The following is a 20,404-nucleotide window of genomic DNA, read 5'->3' as shown; positions in this document are numbered from 1 at the left end:
TCTCTTTTTATTGGTCTACTTTTAGCTAGGGCTCATAGGAGTCTGGACAATAGTAGTCCACTATATAAGGAAATAGGAATAGGATGGATAAAAGAGACAAGACAGAGAAGGAGATTAGAAACAAGCTGTGGTGACATTTCTTTAGGGACACGACACAGAAGATCCGTGTGAGTCAACCTGTAGTCACGCAAGCATGCTGTCACCCCCCAAAGGGTCACAATGCCCGCTGGGATCAATCACAGCTGGGTAGAGGTGGGTTCAACAAAGGTTACTCAGTAGGGAACCCCTAGCAGCCCCAAAATGGCCACTGCCACCTCATGTGGAGACTAGGGAGGAGTGCAGCTGCTACCAGGGCTGGGGTCCATTCCATGTCAACTTAATCAGTACAGGATGTGACGTGCAATTCAAGTCATGACTTCAAACGTTCACACAGAAAACTAACAGGTGATTTTGTTATTCATGAAACACATTTTCGATTCAATTCGTAATTTAACTGGAATCGACCCCAACTGACTGCTAACCTAACTATGTGGGCTATCCATCCATTTGAAGGGCTCTGGTCAAAAGTACATGGGAATAGGGTGTCAATTGGGATGTGACCACAGTCTCTTGTCAGTGCTCATACATATCCACATACTAACTAAACCATTAATCTGTGGTGCACGGCCTGAGAGGTCTAAATCCCCGTGGGCCTGATCAAATATGTCTCCTGTCCGACAGTGAATAGCTTAGACACGTCTCAAAGAGCTCCTATGAAGGATCAGAGATGAGCAGGAGCCTGGGATGGATACCCTCATACTCTTCTCCCTCTCTGTTTTCTCTCTCCTCTTACTCTACTTTCCTCTCCCTCCGCTCCTTTGCTGTGGCTTTGATCCAAACACTCAGGAAGTGATTTCTTTATCGAGGTGGATACAGGCTCACTCTCACATCTGCCAGTCACGACAGACAATCGGCCCTGATAAGATTTATATAGATTGAGATAGCGGCTGGTACTGAACAGACGTTTTACTTATAGAGCGAACGCAGTCGGTCGTAGGATATATTCCATTGCCATGGTAACGCCGATAAATTCCACATTACCTCCTTTGTTATGACTGATTGACAGTAGATATCAATCAGCGAATATAAATCACCATACTATGATAATGTGTGCAGTCAGTGTTCTGAAAGAAACGGCAAACCTAAATACATTTATTTACATTTATCTGCATGAGACGAGTCATAGGGAAATTACAGAATGTGATATACTTACAAGAAAAATGGAGTCTGGGTGAAACTTAAAACATACAATGGAAAGAAAGGAGGAAGAGAGGAAGGAAAAATACAGAAAGCATACCTTGACGTAGGACGGCTGTTTTTCCAGGATAAGATCGGAAACCTTTTTGGAAACCTACAGAGAGGAGGACAAGAAAAAGAAACCCAGTCAGATGCTTGTAAACGCCATCCCAAGTGAGAAACACACTTATCGTACTATGGTAGAGCATGGAGAAAGAATAGCTGGCTTTGATGCTTGAAACTATACTATCAGTCTTTAAAGAGTGACTGCCTCTAAAATACAACTAATCCCTTTGAAAACAGCATATGTGGTATATGAGTCTGAAACATTTATTTTAGTGTCTGAAATTGACTACAAAGTGTAAATCGGATCATTTTGGTCACAAAGTCAGTCTTATCTAAAGCGGAGTTTGGAACCTCAGTGCGTCACAAGTAAATGAAGGTTGGGTTTGAATTACAATTATGTCAATAAATCATGCCCCATTTTGCCAAGCTCCACGTGCAAATCGCCCCTCCGCTGCCCTTCATTGAATGGGGCTCCTTTGTTTCATCACCCCCAACACGTTCAAATGATCACTATATGGATTGACCATGCCTCCACAGCCAAAGTTCTATGGTATGCATGCCCTACTGAAGGACGCTAGCTAGTATGTGGAATAGGTACTTGAGTTTGTCGGTCCACAAGTCTGCACCAATAACGCCAGTTTGGTGTGCAACGACCGGTGATGGTGAGTATAATCCGAGATACTGGAATATAATGACCTCTGATGTAACTTAGCTAACGACGTTAGATAATGTTATAATGTTTATGTAGGTAGTTATCATTTGATAAACTGAGGCAGGTTAGCTAACGTTACCTATCGAGGCAGGCAAGCTAACTTTATATCTAATATTAGCGTAGCTAGCTAGCTAACAAGTTGGCTAGATAAGGGGGAGCGGTTGTTGTCCTGGCACCACACTGCCAGGTCTCTGACCTCGTCCCAATAGGCTATCTCGTCGTTGATCAGGGCTTTCGGCAGGTTACCTTCGCTTCTTGGGCACAGGGACTATGGTGATCTGCTTGAAACATGTATTACAGACTCAGTCAGGGAGAGGTTGAAAAATGTCAGTGAAGACACTTGCCAGTTGGTCCGCGCATGCACTGTGTACACGTCCTGGTAATCCATCTGGCCCCGAGGCCTTGTGAATGTTGATCTTTTTAAAGGTCTTGCTCACATCGGCTACGGAGAGCGTGATCTCACAGTCGTCCAGCTGGTGCGCTCATGTAGGGCTGTGGCTGTCACGAAATTTCGTCAGCCGGTGATTGTCAAGCCTATAACTGTCAGTCTCATGGTAATTGACCGTTAATTAACAAACACAGTTAGGGAACATCTACATTTAAAAAGTGTAATAAATCCATCTAATATAGCCTACACCTTCACAATAAATCAATTTATTTTAGAAAGCTTTAAAGAAACATGACATGAAGAAAATGTAGTCTATTTCAGAAGAACAGAATAGCATACTCTGAGTTTTCCTTATGTTAGGTCCTGATCTGGTTATACCATATGGCTGTGGGCTACACTAGTTAATTTAGCAGACAAGATTTGCTTAGAATTCCGTGGCATTATTTTATAGTATGAAGAATACAATTGAACAAAGCTGAATAAGATAGAAAGGATACATTCTCCCAACTATTTGAGGGAGTGCTCACGTGGCTATTCTGTGTTGAGCATTTAACAAAGAAATAGGTATTCCTAAATGCTTAATTTAGAGTTATTCGTGTAACTTTAGTTGTTATACAAACGTTGGGTTATATGTTTTGATTTTTATACATTGTAAGGCTGTATGATGCGACTCTAATGATGATTTGAAAAAAGTTTCTTGAAAAGCATGTGCTCTGCTTTGGGTTTTTTGCGGCGGCATACCCCTTGTGTGGCCGTAATGCACCCTAAAAAAAATCCATGCCTTTTGCGGCCAGTGGCCGTCGTGCTCCGAAGCACCTCTCACACAGCTCTCACACGTCATCAGGTGTTTCTCACAGGCTACAAGTGAAGACAGACACTGCGGGGACGCAACTGCACACGTCCTTATCCAATTCCGAGGTGCATATTGAAGATATTGGAAGAACTGTCCACATTTACTTTTCCTCAGCCAAAAAGATGAGTAGGCTTAACGAACAGCAAAGGCACTAGCCTATGTCAATCTACTATTCCCCCATATTACAAAAGTGAACCTATTCAATTCTGTGCGAGAAATAAATATTCCAAACATAGTCTGGGACAGTTGTGGGATGTGATAGATCCCAAATTAACACAACCTCTAGTATAAAAAATATTTTTTTTACGCAATGAGGCTGACGCAACAGACCAGAAGGTTTAGCTTAAAATGTTGATAAACTATTAGGCTATTTCTTCACATTAATCACGCAGCAATGCACACATGGTAGTAGACTATAAGCGCAGCAATGCACACATGGTAGTAGGCTATAAGCGCAGCAATGCACACATGGTAGTAGGCTATAAGCGCAGCAATGCACACATGGTAGTAGGCTATAAGCGCAGCAATGCACACATGGTAGTAGGCTATAAGCGCAGCAATGCACACATGGTAGTAGGCAATGCACACATGGTAGTAGGCTATAAGCGCAGCAATGCACACATGGTAGTAGGCTATAAGCGCAGCAATGCACACATGGTAGTAGGCTATAAGCGCAGCAATGCACACATGGTAGTAGGCTATAAGTGCGGCAATGCACACATGGTAGTAGGCTATAAGTGAAGCAATGCACACATGGTAGTAGGCTATAAGTGTGAATGCTGCATTAGCGGAAAACACCATTATGAAATCTGCAAATGTGATTATGCATGTAATGCTTTTATCGTGAAAATGATCTTCTACATTGTAAATCTGATTAATGTGATTAATTTTAAGAAGTTATTTGTCCACTTTAGTTGTGACACAAACCTTACCAAAACATATAGGCCTTTGGGTTAGGCTACATGACATGTAGGCCATTCTTGAACATGGGGTGAGACATTGTTACCAATTTGTAAATAAAGACAGTTTGTTATTTTGAATGATTTATTTCTGTTTTTAGGGAGAGAGAAACCAAAAACTTACAATCATCTCATGGGTGTTCCAGTCACAGGCATTGAACCAGCATCTGTAGCAACATAGCTTGTACTGCTAGGCAGTGTCTTAGACCATTGCGCCACTCAGGCGCTGTACAACGTGACCGGTCGGGAGTGGCCTACAGTACTACAGTAAGACCCATTTTTTTTTTTTTTAAACCTTAGTGTAACAACAGTTTTAGTAAGTAATACTGAAGTCGTGCACAATTATCAGTTTCTATTTAGGTTTATGTCACCCACTCATTGTCATTTAGAGACACAGTAGGACCCAAAAGCATAATAAGTCCTCTAACTCCCCCTTGCGCTGGTCTGGAGCAATTGAAGTGGTGACGCAGGGTACCGTACTCAACAACAAATGACCTCTAAGTCCAGCAGCAGAATCGCAAAACCTTTAGTGAAGCAGCCACTGCTTGTGGAGCAGTAGCAGCAGTGTATGTGGGGCAGTAGCAGCAGTGTATGTGGGGCAGTAGTAGCAGTGTATGTGGGGCAGTAGCAGCAGTGCTTGTGGAGCAGTAGCGGCAGTGTATGTGGGGCAGTAGCAGCAGTGTATGTGGGGCAGTAGCAGCAGTGTATGTGGAGCAGTAGCAGCAGTGTGGGGCAGTAGCAGCAGTGTGGAGCAGTGGGGCAGTAGCAGCAGTGTATGTGGGGCAGTAGCAGCAGTGTATGTGGGGCAGTAGCAGCAGTGTATGTGGGGCAGTAGCAGCAGTGTATGTGGGGCAGTAGCAGCAGTGTATGTGGGGCAGTAGCAGCAGTGTATGTGGGGCAGTAGCAGCAGTGTATGTGGGGCAGTAGCAGCAGTGTATGTGGGGCAGTAGCAGCAGTGTATGTGGGGCAGTAGCAGCAGTGTATGTGGGGGGGCAGTGTATGTGGGGCAGCAGTGTATGTGGAGCAGTAGCGGCAGTGTATGTGGGGCAGTAGCAGCAGTGTATGTGGGGCAGTAGCAGCAGTGTATGTGGAGCAGTAGCAGCAGTGTATGTGGGGCAGTAGCAGCAGTGTATGTGGGGCAGTAGCAGCAGTGTAGTGTGGAGCAGTAGCATGTGGGGCAGTGTATGTGGGGCAGTAGCAGCAGTGTATGTGGGGCAGTAGCAGCAGTGTATGTGGAGCAGTAGCAGCAGTGTATGTGGGGCAGTAGCAGCAGTGTATGTGGGGCAGTAGCAGCAGTGTATGTGGGGCAGTAGCAGCAGTGTATGTGGGGCAGTAGCAGCAGTGTATGTGGGGCAGTAGCAGCAGTGTATGTGGGGCAGTAGCAGCAGTGTATGTGGAGTGCAGTAGCAGCAGTGTATGTGGAGCAGTAGCAGCAGTGTATGTGGGGCAGTAGCAGCAGTGTATGTGGGGCAGTAGCAGCAGTGTATGTGGGGCAGTAGCAGCAGTGTATGTGGGGCAGTAGCAGCAGTGTATGTGGGGGTAGCAGCAGTGTATGTGGGGCAGTAGCAGCAGTGTATGTGGGGCAGTAGCAGCAGTGTATGTGGTGAGTTTGAAAGTGTGACTGTGTGTGTGGCATCAGTATGCACATGTGCGCATGTGTGTGTATGGGTGTATATAATGTGTGCGTGAGTGTGTGTTGTGTAAATATGTGTGTATGTGTGAGTACTGGTATCGTCCCAGCACTAGAACACACACACACACACACACACACACAAATATATACAGACACACACACACACACACACACACACACACACACACACAGCTAGGAACATGAGGTTCCAGAGCCAGTTCGATGGAACTGATTAGATTAGATTACCTCTAAGGGGGTTATAGATGACCTCTAAGGGGGTTATAGATTACCTATAGATTACCTCTAAGGGGTAACAGAGAGAAATAACAGTTTCTGAATTTGATGATTCAGTTAGTGTGTAAAAGGTATGTTATCTGTGCTCAGCAGCAGCAACTTCACTCACAGCACAAAACAATCCCACTGGGGATCCAGAAAGAATGATCATCTCTGGTACAGAGACAATTCTCCTCCTCACTCAAACACAATAAATCTATCGGTCTACAAAAAAAACATCCAAACCAGGAAAAAGCAGATGTGTGGAAAAGACCCAACCACCTGCAGCCGCCCACATGACCAGAGATTAGCCCTCCAATCACCTGTGATCTGACAGAGCCAAATAGCAAGGTATAAGTCACATGTAATTGACTGGTATGCAGAGCAGAGTTAATAGCCCAATTATCCGGCCACACTCCTCATGCATTTTAGCTGAGAGCCAAAAGATAGAGGTGTCAATCAGCCAAAACTGCTCAGTAGCAGTCGGAAATGGACCCCTATTCTCTATAGAGTGCACTACTTTTGACCAGAGCTCTATGGGATAGGGCATAAAACAGTAGTGCGGTGTTTAGACACTGCCTAGTGTCAGCTTTTTTGGACACTGCCTAGTGTCAGCGTTTTTGGACACTGCCTAGTGTCAGCGTTTTTGGACACTGCCTAGTGTCAGCGTTTTTGGACACTGCCTAGTGTCAGCGTTTTTGGACACTGCCTAGTGTCAGCGTTTTTGGACACTGCCTAGTGTCAGCGTTTTTGGACACTGCCTAGTGTCAGCGTTTTTGGACACTGCCTAGTGTCAGCGTTTTGGACACTGCCTAGTGTCAGCGTTTTTGGACACTGCCTAGTGTCAGCGTTTTTGGACACTGCCTAGTTTCAGCGTTTTTGGACACTGCCTAGTTTCAGCGTTTTTGGACACTGCCTAGTGTCAGCGTTTTTGGACACTGCCTAGTGTCAGCGTTTTGGACACTGCGTAGTGTCAGCGTTTTTGGACACTGCCTAGTGTCAGCGTTTTTGGACACCGCCTAGTGTCAGCGTTTTTGGACACCGACTAGTGTCAGCGTTTTTGGACACTGCCTAGTGTCATAGTTTTTGGACACTGCCTAGTGACAGCGTTTTTGGACACTGCCTAGTGTCAGCGTTTTTGGACACTGCCTAGTGTCAGCGTTTTTGGACACTGCCTAGTGTCAGCGTTTTTGGACACCGCCTAGTGTCAGCATTTTTGGACACCGACTAGTGTCAGCGTTTTGGACACTGCCTAGTGTCATAGTTTTTGGACACTGCCTAGTGACAGCGTTTTTGGACACTGCCTAGTTTCAGCGTTTTTGGACACTGCCTAGTGTCAGCGTTTTTGGACACTGCCTAGTGTCAGCATTTTTGGACACTGCCTAGTGTCAGCATTTTTGGACACTGCCTAGTGTCAGCGTTTTTGGACACTGCCTAGTGTCATCGTTTTTGGACACTGCGTGGTGTCAGCGTTTTTGGACACTGCATGGTGTCAGCGTTTTTGGACACTGCCTAGTGTCAGCGTTTTTGGACACTGCCTAGTGTCAGCGTTTTTGGACACTGCCTAGTGACAGCGTTTTTGGACACTGCCTAGTGACAATGCTTTTGGACACTGCCTAGTGTAAATGTTCTCCACCAGCTGCAGTTAGGGGTTTAAAAAGCCAACCGGCACAATCATATCAAATTCAAAATCAACCAATCCTCGAGCTGGAGAGAAACAGTGGGCGATAAGTTAGCCTATACCAGTGCAGCTTCCTAATATTTATCTCAATCATATACGCTGACTGAGAAGTTTCTATGTCAACTAATTGAGGTGTAAAGGAACATTTTGTGTAGAACCGTGGTGGTGTTGTGGTAACACCCATCGGTACGTGTCATTTAGCCTAAACAACGTCCTGTCGTTACGTGTCACTTAGCCTATACAACGTCCTGTCGTTACGTGTCATTTAGCCTAAACAACGTCCTGCCGGTACGTGTCACTTAGCCTAAACAACGTCCTGCAGGAGATTGGGGTTCAATCCCCAAGTCCACTGTTTCTCCTACTTGACCGTCTCCCCATTTTAGCTACTTACTGATTTTTTAAATTTTTATCATGGAATAATCCTATTCTTTGAAGGTTTGAGAGGCAACATTGTCAGGTTCATAAGCCTGCCAGAGTGACAGGGAGTGAGGAAGAGGACTCTTGGGCAGCGGAGACATCACCTCAGTGGACAGCTACACTAAGCCTACCAGGATGGAACTGTTAGTGTGGAGGCGATGGCAGGAAGAAGTATGAAGTGTGTTGCTGAAAAATAAAATAAAAAATACTTGAAAAATATTCATAAGGAAATTAACTCAGTTTGGGAGATAGGCCTACACACAACAGCTCTAAAGTTGCAGCAGTACTGTGTCACCAGTACAATCAAATCAAAAGCAGCCATACACAAAATCTAATCAAATCACGATCAGGCCTCTAACGAGCAAGAAAATTATTTGCCATAATAGTTTACACTGAGCTTAAGTTCTATACCTAAGCGGCCCAACATCAGCCCCAAGTAGTGATTTCATACAATACAGCCAGACTACTTTACCAGCATTGGTAATCAAATTAGATTTGTATAGGTCGTTATTAGATTTGTATAGGTCGTTATTAGATTTGTATAGGTCGTTAAGGGGAGACAGACAGTGGTGATGTACATCAAGCAGCTAAGTAAACATGGTGGCTATTTAAAGACTGTCTTCGTCCCAAATAACATCCTATCCCCTATATAGTGGATAGTATAATAACACCCTATCCCCAAAAGTAGTGCACTGTGTAAGGAATAGGGTGTCATTTGGGAAGCAGACAGAACTGGAGCCCAGGAGGAGCCCTGGTCTATAACACTTACTGTCCTGAGGCTCAAAGCACACTACTGGCTGGCCCCTCTTCCTGAATCCATACTGCCGGCCACTTCCTCCTCTTGATAGTCCTGGATGAATCCATACTGCAGGCCCCTTCCTCTTTATAGTCCTGGATCAACCCATCCTGATGGTCCTGGATCAATCCATCCTGATGGCCCTGGATCAATCCATCCTGATGGCCCTGGATCAATCCATCCTGATGGCCCTGGATCAATCCATCCTGATGGCCCTGGATCAATCCATCCTGATGGCCCTGGATCAATCCATCCTGATGGCCCTGGATCAATCCATCCTGATGGCCCTGGATCAATCCATCCTGATGGCCCTGGATCAATCCATCCTGATGGTCCTGGATCAACCCATAATCACTTTGGGACCAGATGTTTGTGTATTGTAAGGACCTGGCCATCCCTACCTTCAGGCTGCGCTCAAACCCAACACCCCAACCCGAGCACTCAATTCCGCCTACCTCTGGTCTCTTTGCAACTCCCTCTCAGCCCAGTCCAAGCTCTTCTCTCTCCTTGCACCCCAATGGCAGAACCAGCTTCACCCTGAAGCTAGAACAGCAGAGTCCCTGCCCATCTTCCAAAAGCACCAAAGAGCATCTTAAATAATCCCCCTCCTCACCTTGACCCCCCCCAAATAAAATTAAAAAATAATCTCCTGAGCCAACACTTTCACTTGACAGTCCTCCTCCCCCCACCCCACTTTCAAGCTCTTACTTAGATACTTCGATGAGGAAAAGTTAGAGATGCACGCGAGCGCACACACACACACACACACACGTCTATGCACCCAACATATTATAAGTCAGTTTATCACTTGAACAAAACCCGGCACTCGGGTAGTCAGTTAACAAGCTGTATATAGGCCTAGCTATGTGCTATGTATAAAAGAGTCCACCATGTATACAGTGGGGCAAAAAAAGTATTTAGTCAGCTACCAATTGTACAAGTTCTCCCACTTAAAATGATGAGAGAGGCCTGTAATTCCCATCATAGGTACACTTCAACTATGACAGACAAAATGAGAAAAGAAATCCAGAAAATCACATTGTAGGATTTTTTATGAATTTATTTGCAAATTATGATGGAAAATAAGTATTTAGTCACCTACAAACAAGCAAGATTTCTGGCTCTCACAGACCTGTAACTTCTTCTTTAAGAGGCTCCTCTGTTCTCCACTTGTTACCTGTATTAATGGCACCTGTTTGGACTTGTTATCAGTATAAAACACACCTGTCCACAACCTCAAACAGTCACACTCCAAACTCCACTATGGCCAAGACCAAAGAGCTGTCAAAGGACACCAGAAACAAAATTGTAGACCTGCACCAGGCTGGGAAGACTGAATCTGCAATACGTAAGCAGCTTGGTTTGAAGAAATCAACTGTGGGAGCAATTATTAGGAAATGGAAGACATACAAGACCACTGATAATCTCCCTCGATCTGGGGCTCTACGCAAGATCTCACCCGTGGGGTCAAAATGATCACAAGAACAGTGAGCAAAAATCCCAGAACCACACGGGGGGACCTAGTGAATGACCTGCAGATAGCTGGGACCAAAGTAACAAAGCCTACCATCAGCAAGGGCATCGAAGATGAAACGTGGCTGGGTCGTTCAGCATGACAATGATCCCAAACACGCCGGTCGGGCAACGAAGGAGTGGCTTCGTAAGAAGCATTTCAAGGTCCTGGAGTGGCCTAGCCAGTCTCCAGATCTCAACCCCATAGAAAATCTTTGGAGAGAGTTGAAAGTCAGTGTTGCCCAGCAACAGCCCCAAAACATCACTGCTCTAGAGGAGATCTGCATGGAGGAATGGGCCAAAATACCAGCAACAGTGTGTGAAAACCTTGTGAAGACTTACTGAAAACGTTTGACCTATGTCATTGCCAACAAACGGTATATAACAAAGTATTGAGATAAACTTTTGTTATTGACCAAATACTTATTTTCCACCATAATTTGCAAATAAATTCATTAAAAATCCTACAATGTGATTTCCTGGATTTTGTCTGTCATAGTTGAAGTGTACCTATGATGAAAATTACAGGCCTCTCTCATCTTTTTAAGTGGGAGAACATGCACAATTGGTGGCTGACTAAATACTTTTTTGCCCCACTGTACATTCCATATTATGAAAAGCAGTGAGATCCCAATAGTAACGGTAACTGTCATGTTACTATAATACATTAGATTGTCAAACAAGATCCACAATAATACTAAGAGAAAGAATAGCAATCTACAGGAATACAAGTACTAGGAATACGAGAAGTACTACTAATAGTACTAGGAATAATAGGAGGAATACTAGGAATTTACTGAAATACTAGGAATACTAGGAGGAATACTAGGAATCTACAGGAATAGTAGGAATACTAGGTGGAATACTAGGAATCTACAGGAATAGTAGGAATACTAGGAGGAATATGATGAGGAATACTATGAGGAGTACTAGAAATACTAAGAGGAATACTAGGAGGAATACTAGGAATCTACAGGAATAGTAGGAATACTAGGTGGAATACTAGGAATCTACAGGAATAGTAGGAATACTAGGAGGAATATGATGAGGAATACTATGAGGAGTACTAGAAATACTAAGAGGAATACTAGGAGGAATACTAGGAATCTACAGGAATACTAGGAATCTACAGGAATAGTTGGATCTAAAGGAATACTAGGAGGAATACTAGAATCTAAATGAATACTAGGAGCACTAGAAATACTAAGAGGAATACTAGAAATCTAAAGGAATACTATGTCCTACTAGGAATCTACAGGAACACAGGAATCAAAAAAGATCCACAATAATACTAAGAGAAATACTAGCAATCAACAGGAATACTATAACTAAGAATACTAGAAGGAATACTAAGAGTAATAGGAATAATAGAAGGAATACTAAGAGGAATACAAATAATCTAAAGGAATACAAGAAATCTACCGAAATACTAGGAAGAACACTAGGAGGAATACTACGAATCTACCGGAATACTAGGAAGAACACTAGGATCTACAGGAATACTTGGAGGAATACTAGGAATCGACAGGAATACAAGGAACCTACAGGAATACTAGGTCCTACTACGAATCTACAGGAAAACTAGGAGGAATACTATGAATCTACAGGAATACTAGGATCTAAAGGAATACTGGGAGGAACACTAGGAATCTACAGGAATACTAGGGAGGTTATACAAGGAATCTACAGGAATACTAGAAGGTTATACTTGGAATCTACAGGACTCAACCTGTGTCGCTCATTCAGCCGACAGAAACGTTCAGTTTTCCCCATTAAGCAGCGAGTCGGAGTCTGAGGCCGAGCCTTCTCTTGTCTCTACTCCTCCCGTTACGGGGTCTGATACGGTGAAGCTTCCCACCATTACCCGCAATATTAGACATTAAAAAAATCATCCAGCGATCATACACTGTTTACCAGGGGGCAGGGCTACCGACGTTAAGGCTAATCTGAAGATGGTGCTGGCTAAAGCTAAAACTGGCGAGTGTAAAGAGTATAGAGATATTGTTATCCACGTCGGCACCAACGATGTTAGGATGAAACAGTCAGAGGTCACCAAGCGCAACATAGCTTCAGCGTGTAAATCAGCTAGAAAGATGTGTCGGAATCGAGTAATTGTCTCTGGCCCCCTCCCAGTTAGGGGGAGTGATGAGCTCTACAGCAGAGTCTCACAACTCAATCGCTGGTTGAAAACTGTTTTCTGCCCCTCCCAAAAGATAGAATTTGTAGATAATTGGCCCTCTTTCTGGGACTCACCCACAAACAGGACCAAGCCTGGCCTGCTGAGGAGTGACGGACTCCATCCTAGCTCGAGGGGTGCTCTCATCTTATCTACCAACATAGACAGGGCTCTATAACTCCTCTAGCTCCACAATGAAATAGGGTGCAGGCCAGGCAGCAGGCTGTTAGCCAGCGTGCCAGCTTAGTGGAGTCTGCCACTAGCACAGTCAGTGTAGTCAGCTCAGCTATCCCCATTGAGACCGTGGGCAAAACTAAACATGGCAGTGTTCGCCTTAGCAATCTCACTAGGATAAAGACCTCCATTCCTGCCATTATTGAAAGAGATTGTGATACCTAACATCTCAAAATAGGGCTACTTAATGTTAGATCCCTTACTCCAAAGGCAGTTATAGTCAATGAACTAATCACTGATCATAATCTTGATGTGATTGGCCTGACTGAAACATGGCTTAAGCCTGATGAATTTACTGTGTTAAATGAGGCCTCATCTCCTGGTTACACTAGTGACCATATCCCCCGTGCATCCCGCAAAGGCGGAGGTGTTGCTAACATTTACGATAGCAAATTTCAATTTACAAAAAAATAATTATGTTTTCGTCTTTTGAGCTTCTAGTCATGAAATCTATGCAGCCTACTCAATCACTTTTTATAGCTACTGTTTACAGGCGTCCTGGGCCATATACAGCGTTCCTAATTGAGTTCACTGAATTCCTATCGAACCTTGTAATCATAGCAGATAATATTCTAATTTTTGGTGACTTTAATACTCACATGAAAAAGTCCACAGACCCAATCCAAAAGGCTTTCGGAACCATCATCGACTCAGTGGGTTTTGTCCAACATGTCTCTGGACCTACTCACTGTCACAGTCATACTCTGGACCTAGTTTTGTCCCATGGAATAAATGTTGTGGATCTTAATGTTTTTCCTCATAATCCTGGACTATCGGACCACCATATTATTATGTTTGCAATTGTAACAAATAATCTGCTCAGACCCCAACCAAGGAACATCAAAAGTCGTGCTATAAATTCACAGACAACACAAAGATTCCTTGATGTCCTTCCAGACTCCCTCTGCCTACCCAAGGACATCAGAGGACAAAAATCAGTGAACCACCTAACTGAGGAACTCAATTTAACCTTGCGCAATACCCTAGATGCAGTTGCACCCCTAAAAACTAAAAACATTTCTCATAAGAAACTAGCTCCCTGGTATACAGAAAATACCCGAGCTCTGAAGCAAGCTTCCAGAAAATTGGAACGGAAATGGCGCCACACCAAACTAGAAGTCTTCCGACTAGCTTGGAAAGACAGTACCGTGCAGTATCGAAGAGCCCTTACTGCTGCTCGATCATCCTATTTTTCCAACTTAATTGAGGAAAATAAGAGAACAATCCGAAATGTATTTTTGATACTGTCGCAAAGCTAACTAAAAAGCAGCATTCCCCAAGTGAGGATGGCTTTCACTTCAGCAGTAATAAATTCATGAACTTCTTTGAGGAAAAGATCATGATTATTAGAAAGCAAATTACGGACTCCTCTTTAAATCTGCGTATTCCTTCAAAGCTCAGTTGTCCAGAGTCTGCACAACTCTGCCAGGACCTATAATCAAGAGAGATACTCAAGTGTTGTAGTACTATATCTCTTGATACAATGATGAAAATAATCATGGCCTCTAAACCTTCAAGCTGCATACTGGACCCTATTCCAACTAAACTACTGAAAGAGCTGCTTCCTGTGCTTGGCCCTCCTATGTTGAACATAATAAACGGCTCTCAATCCACCGGATGTGTACCAAACTCACTAAAAGTGGCAGTAATAAAGCCTCTCTTGAAAAAGCCAAACCTTGACCCAGAAAATATAAAAAACTATCGGCCTATATCGAATCTTCCATTCCTCTCAAAAATTGTAGAAAAAGCTGTTGCGCAGCAACTCACTGCCTTCCTGAAGACAAACAATGTATACAAAATGCTTCAGTCTTGTTTTAGACCCCATCATAGCACTGAGACTGCACTTGTGAAGGTGGTAAATGACCTTTTAATGGCATAGGACCGAGGCTCTGTATCTGTCCTCGTGCTCCTAGACCTTAGTGCTGCTTTTGATACCATCGATCACCACATTCTTGTGGAGAGATTGGAAACCCAAATTGGTCTACACGCAAACTTTCTACTTTTAAACTCGGACAAAACAGAGATGCTTGTTTTAAGTCCCAAGAAACAAAGTGATCTTCTGTTGAATCTAAAAATTATTCTTAATGGTTGTACAGTCGTCTCAAATAAAACTGTGAAGGACCTCGGCGTAACTCTGGACCCTGATCTCTCTTTTGACGAACATATCAAAACTGTTTCAATGACAGCTTTTTTCCATCTACGTAACATTGCAAAAATCTGAAAGTTTCTGTCCAAAAATGATGCCGAAAAATTAATCCATGCTTTTGTTACTTCTAGGTTAGACTACTGCAATGCTCTACTTTCCGGCTACCCGTATAAAGCACTAAATAAACTTCAGTTAGTGCTAAATACGGCTGCTAGAATCCTGACTAGAACCAAAAGATTTGATTATATCACTCCAGTGCTAGCCTCTCTACACTGGCATCCTGTCAAGGCAAGGGCTGATTTCAAGGTTTTACTGCTAACCTACAAAGCATTACATGGGCTTGCTCCTACCTATCTCTCTGATTTGGTCCTGCCATACATACCCACACATACGCTACAGTCACAAGACGCAGGCCTCCTAATTGTCCCTAGAATTTCTAAGCAAACAGCTGGAGGCAGGGCTTTCTCCTATAGAACTCAATTGTTATGGAATGGTCTGCCTACCCATATGAGAGACGCAGACTTGGTCTCAACCTTTAAGTCTTTACTGAAGACTCATCTCTTCAGTGGGTCATATGATTGAGTGCAGTCTGGCCCAGGAGTGTGAAGGTGAACGCAAAGGCTCTGGAGCAACGAACTGCCCTTGCTGTCTTTGCCTGGCCGGTTCCCCTCTTTCCACTGGGATTCTCTGCCTCTAACCCTATTACAGGGGCTGAGTCACTGGCTTACTGGTGCTCTTTCATGCCGTCCCTAGGAGGGGTGCGTCACTTGAGTGGGTTGAGTCACTGATGTGATCTTCCTGTCTGGGTTGGCGCCCCCCCCTTGGGTTGTGCCGTGGAGGAGATCTTTGTGGGCTATACTCGGCCTTGTCTCAGGATGGTAAGTTGGTGGTTGAAGATATCCCTCTAGTGGTGTGGGGGCTGTGCTTTGGCAAAGTGGGTGGGGTTATATCCTTCCTGTTTGGCCCTGTCTGGGGGTATCATTGTATGGGGCCACAGTGTCTCCTGACCCCTCTTGTATCAGCCTCCAGTATTTATCCTGCAGTAGTTTATGTTTCGAGGGGCTAGGGTCAGTTTGTTATATCTGGAGTACTTCTCCTGTCTTATCCAGTGTCCTGTGTGAATTTAAGTATGCTCTCTCTAATTCTCTCTTTTTCTCTTTCTTTCTCTCTCTCGGAGGACCTGAGCCCTAGGACCATGCCTCGGGACTACCTGGCATGATGACTCCTTGCTGTCCCCAGTCCACCTGGCCGTGCTGCTGCTCCAGTTTCAACTGTTCTGCCTGTGGCTATGGAATCTTGACCTGTTCACCGCACGTGCTACCTGTCCCAGACCTGCTGTTTTCAACTCTCTAGAGACAGCAGGAGTGGTAGAGATACTCTTAATGATCCGCTATGAAAAGCCAACTGACATTTACTCCTGAGGTGCTGACTAGCTGCACCCTCAACAACAACTCTGATTATTATTATTTGACCGATTTGGTCATTTATGAACATTTTAACATCTTGGCCATGTTCTGTTATAATCTCCACCCGGCATAGCCAGAAGAGGACTGGCCACCCCTCATAGCCTGGTTCCTCTCTAGGTTTCTTCCTAGGTTTGGGTGTTTCTAGGGAGTTTTTCCTAGCCACCGTGCTTCTACACCTGCATTGCTTGCTGTTTGGGGTTTTAGGACTACTAGGAGCAATACTAGGACTACTAGGAGGAATAGGAAGACTACTAGGAGCAATAGGAGAACTACTAGGATGATTACTAGGTTTTGGAGGAATACTAGGACTACTAGGAAGAATATTAGGGGAACAAGGAGGAATACTAGGACTACTAGGAGGAATATTAGAACTACTAGGAGGAATACTAGGACTACTAGGAGGAATACTAGGACTACTAGGTGGAATATTAGGACAACTAGGAAGAATACTAGGAGAAGGAGGATGAATACTAGGACTACTAGGAGGAATACTAGGACAACAAGGAGGAATAGGAGGGCTACTAGGAGGATTACTAAGTTTTGGAGGAATACTAGGAAGAATACTGGGACTACAAGGAGGAATACTAGGACTACTAGGAGGAATACTAGGACTACTTGGAGGAATAGGAGGACTACTACAAGGAATAGAAGGACTACTAGGAGGACTACTAGGAGGAATAATAGGACTACTTGGAGGAATACTAGGACTACTTGGAGGAATACTAGGACTACTAGGAGGAATACTAGGACAACTAGGACTACTTGGAGGAATACTAGGACTATTAGGAGGAATACTAGGACTACTAGGATGAATAGGAGGACTACTAGGAAGAATACTAGGACTACTTGGAGGAATACTAGGACTACTAGGAGGAATACTAGGACAAGTGGAGGGAATACTAGGACTACTAGGAGGAATAGGATCACAACTAGGAGGAATACTAGGACTACTAGGATGAATAGGAGGACTAGTAGGAGGAATACTAGGACTACTAAGAGGAATACTAGGACTACTAGGAGGAATATTAGCACTACTGGTGGGAGGAATACTAGGACTACTAGGAGTAATACTAGGAGTAATACTAGGATTTCTAGGAGGAATATTAGGACTACTAGGAGGAATACTAGGCCTAGTAGGAGGAATAGGAGGACTACTAGGAGGAATACTAGGACTACTAGGAGGAATACTTGGACTACTAAGAGGAATACTAGGACTACTTGGAGGAATACTAGGACTACTAGGAGGAATAGGAGGACTACTACGAGGAATAGGAGGACTACTAGGAGGAATAATAGGACTACTAGGAGGAATACTAGGACTACTTGGAGGAATACTAGGACTACTAGGAGGAATACTAGGACTACTAGGAATACTAGGACTACTAGGAGGAATACTAGGACTACTAGGAGGAATACTAGGACTACTAGGAGGAATACTAGGACTACTAGGAGGAATATTAGGACTACTGGGAGGAATACTAGGACTAGGACTAGGACTCCCAGTTACTTACAAGCCCTTAACCAACACAGCAGTTCAAGAAATAGAGTAAAACATATATTTACAAAATAAATTTAAGTAAAAAATTGAATTAAAAGTAACACAATAAAATAACTAGTCTATTTACATGGGGTACTGGTACTGAGTCAATGTGCGGGGGTACAGGTTAGTCAAGGTAATTGGTACATGTAGGTAGGGGTAAAGTGACGATGCATAGGGGTGTGGTTTCATATAAGCCATTGGGATTCCAACCACATATATGTATTGTTGTCTATCACTCATAAATAAATAAACAAAATAAGCAATTCAGTGAAAATTTCACCCAACCAATCAGAGGACAAGACAGAGCTATTATCGTACATTATCATACCAACAGGAAGTGTTTAGAGGTAGGTTGCTAGCTAGGGGATGACTTGGAATTCAGCATATGATGAGCTCCATCCTAGATTGTGGTGACGATAGGGCAGAAGACTTTATAAGGCCCATGGTCATCCTGTCCTGGAATTGACCCCTAGGGGCCTAGGGCTCGCAGCCAGCTGTCTGCTCTGTCAGAGTGTTCTGTACACAGGGGCCTCCTTGGGGGCCAGGGGTCTCTGAGTTCTCATCCCGTCACCACCATTAATAACGGCATTGGCCCTGCCTCACTCGCTGAATAGACAGCTCTGCTGCTCACCTCTTCAGCTTACCTCTTCAGACACCATGGAGGGAGTGAGAGAGGGAAGAAAGGGAGGTAGGAAGGACACTTGGAGAGGGAGAAGGAAGAAAGGGAGGGCAGTTGGGGAAAAAAGAGGGCACAGAGAGGCAGGGAAGGAAGGAGGACACAGGAAGAGTGGAGGAGTGAGTGATTTCGAAAATACTGTAATTTCGAAAATGATTCTAAAAATAGTGCCTGTGCTGGCTAGCTCTCTGTCCTCCAGGCCTGGATGACCTTCAGAGAACCTCTGCTATAATGATGATGCCCTTTTATCAACACTGAACAAAAATATGCTCCCATGTTAAACAAAAGATCACAGAAATGTTCTTTCTGCACAAATGCGTATTTCTCTAAAATATTGTGCAGAAATGTGTTTACATCCTTGTTCGTGAAGCATTCTCCTTTGCCAAGATAATCCATCCACCTGACGGGTGTGGCATATCAAGACATAGCTTAAACTGCATGATCATTACACAGGTGCACATTGTGCCAGGGACAATGAAAGGCCACTCTAAAATGTGCAATTTTGTCACACAACACAATGCTACATATGTCTCAAGTTTTGAGGGAGCGTGCAATTGGCATGCTGACTGCAGGAATGTCCACCAGAGCTGTTGTCAGAGATTTTAAATGTTCAGTTCTCTACCATAAGCCGCCTCCAACATCGTTTTTGAGAATTTGGCAGTACATCCAACTGGCCTCAATGTTGATGTCAACGTTGTGTACAGAGTACCCCATGGTGGTGGTGGGGTTATGGTATGGGCAGGCATAAGCTACGGACAACGAACACAATTCCATTTTATCGATGGCAATTGCAATGCACAGAGATACCGTGACGAGATCCTAGGGCCAATTGTCGTGCCATTCATCTGCTGCCATCACCTCATGTTTCAGCATGATAATGCACTGCCCCATGATGCAAGGATCTGTGCACAATTCTTAGAAGCTGAAAATGTCCAAGTTCTTCCATGGCCTGTATACTCACCAGACATGTCACTCACTGAGCAGGTTTGGGATGTTCTGACGTTTATGACAGCGTGTTCCAGTTTCCGCCAGGTCTGTCATTGACCTGCCAAACCTGTCCAACTTTTTAGAGTACCAGACGCGTGCGGCAAATTGGCGATTCAACTCGCAAATCTTGTGCAAAGGCATTTTAGAAGCATTGCCTCTATAGCTAATACCTGACACTCAGTCATTCTTCATCGCTCAGTCTTCTAGACTCCCGACTCCATTTAATGCCAAGATCTTTATATTTATTTTTGATTATACATTTATAATTATTTTTGTGACGTGAATCTTACTTGCAGTTACAGTATCAGGTTGCGTGATCCTCGTAATGTTACGTGGAAAATACAACTAATGGGACGCAGAATTAAATGTGAATCAAACTCGCACAAATGCGACCAGTAATTTGTCATATTTTAATTTAATCTCACACTAGCAAATGAACTGCTGGCACTTTAGAGCCCACTGAATGTCCATCTTATGGTCGCTAAGGTTAGCTTGAAATAATTAGTGTTTACTGGTCCACAACACAGTCGAAAAGGGATTTGTCCATGCGTTTACGTACAGTTGACGGTCGGCAAACCCAGCATCTCAACAAACAGGAGGAGGGGCAGACACCG

The 20,404-nt window shown here is 44.0% G+C and overlaps 1 pseudogene; it reads right to left on the bottom strand.

The window, feature by feature from the left end:
• The window catches only part of LOC112265801, a 294,298-nt pseudogene that overhangs the window by 241,217 nt on the left and 32,677 nt on the right, over positions 1-20,404 (bottom strand).

Source organism: Oncorhynchus tshawytscha, linkage group LG13, assembly GCF_018296145.1.
Source record: "Oncorhynchus tshawytscha isolate Ot180627B linkage group LG13, Otsh_v2.0, whole genome shotgun sequence".
Taxonomy (NCBI): Eukaryota; Metazoa; Chordata; class Actinopteri; order Salmoniformes; family Salmonidae; genus Oncorhynchus; species Oncorhynchus tshawytscha.
This window is presented reverse-complemented; position numbering and strand designations above follow the sequence as displayed.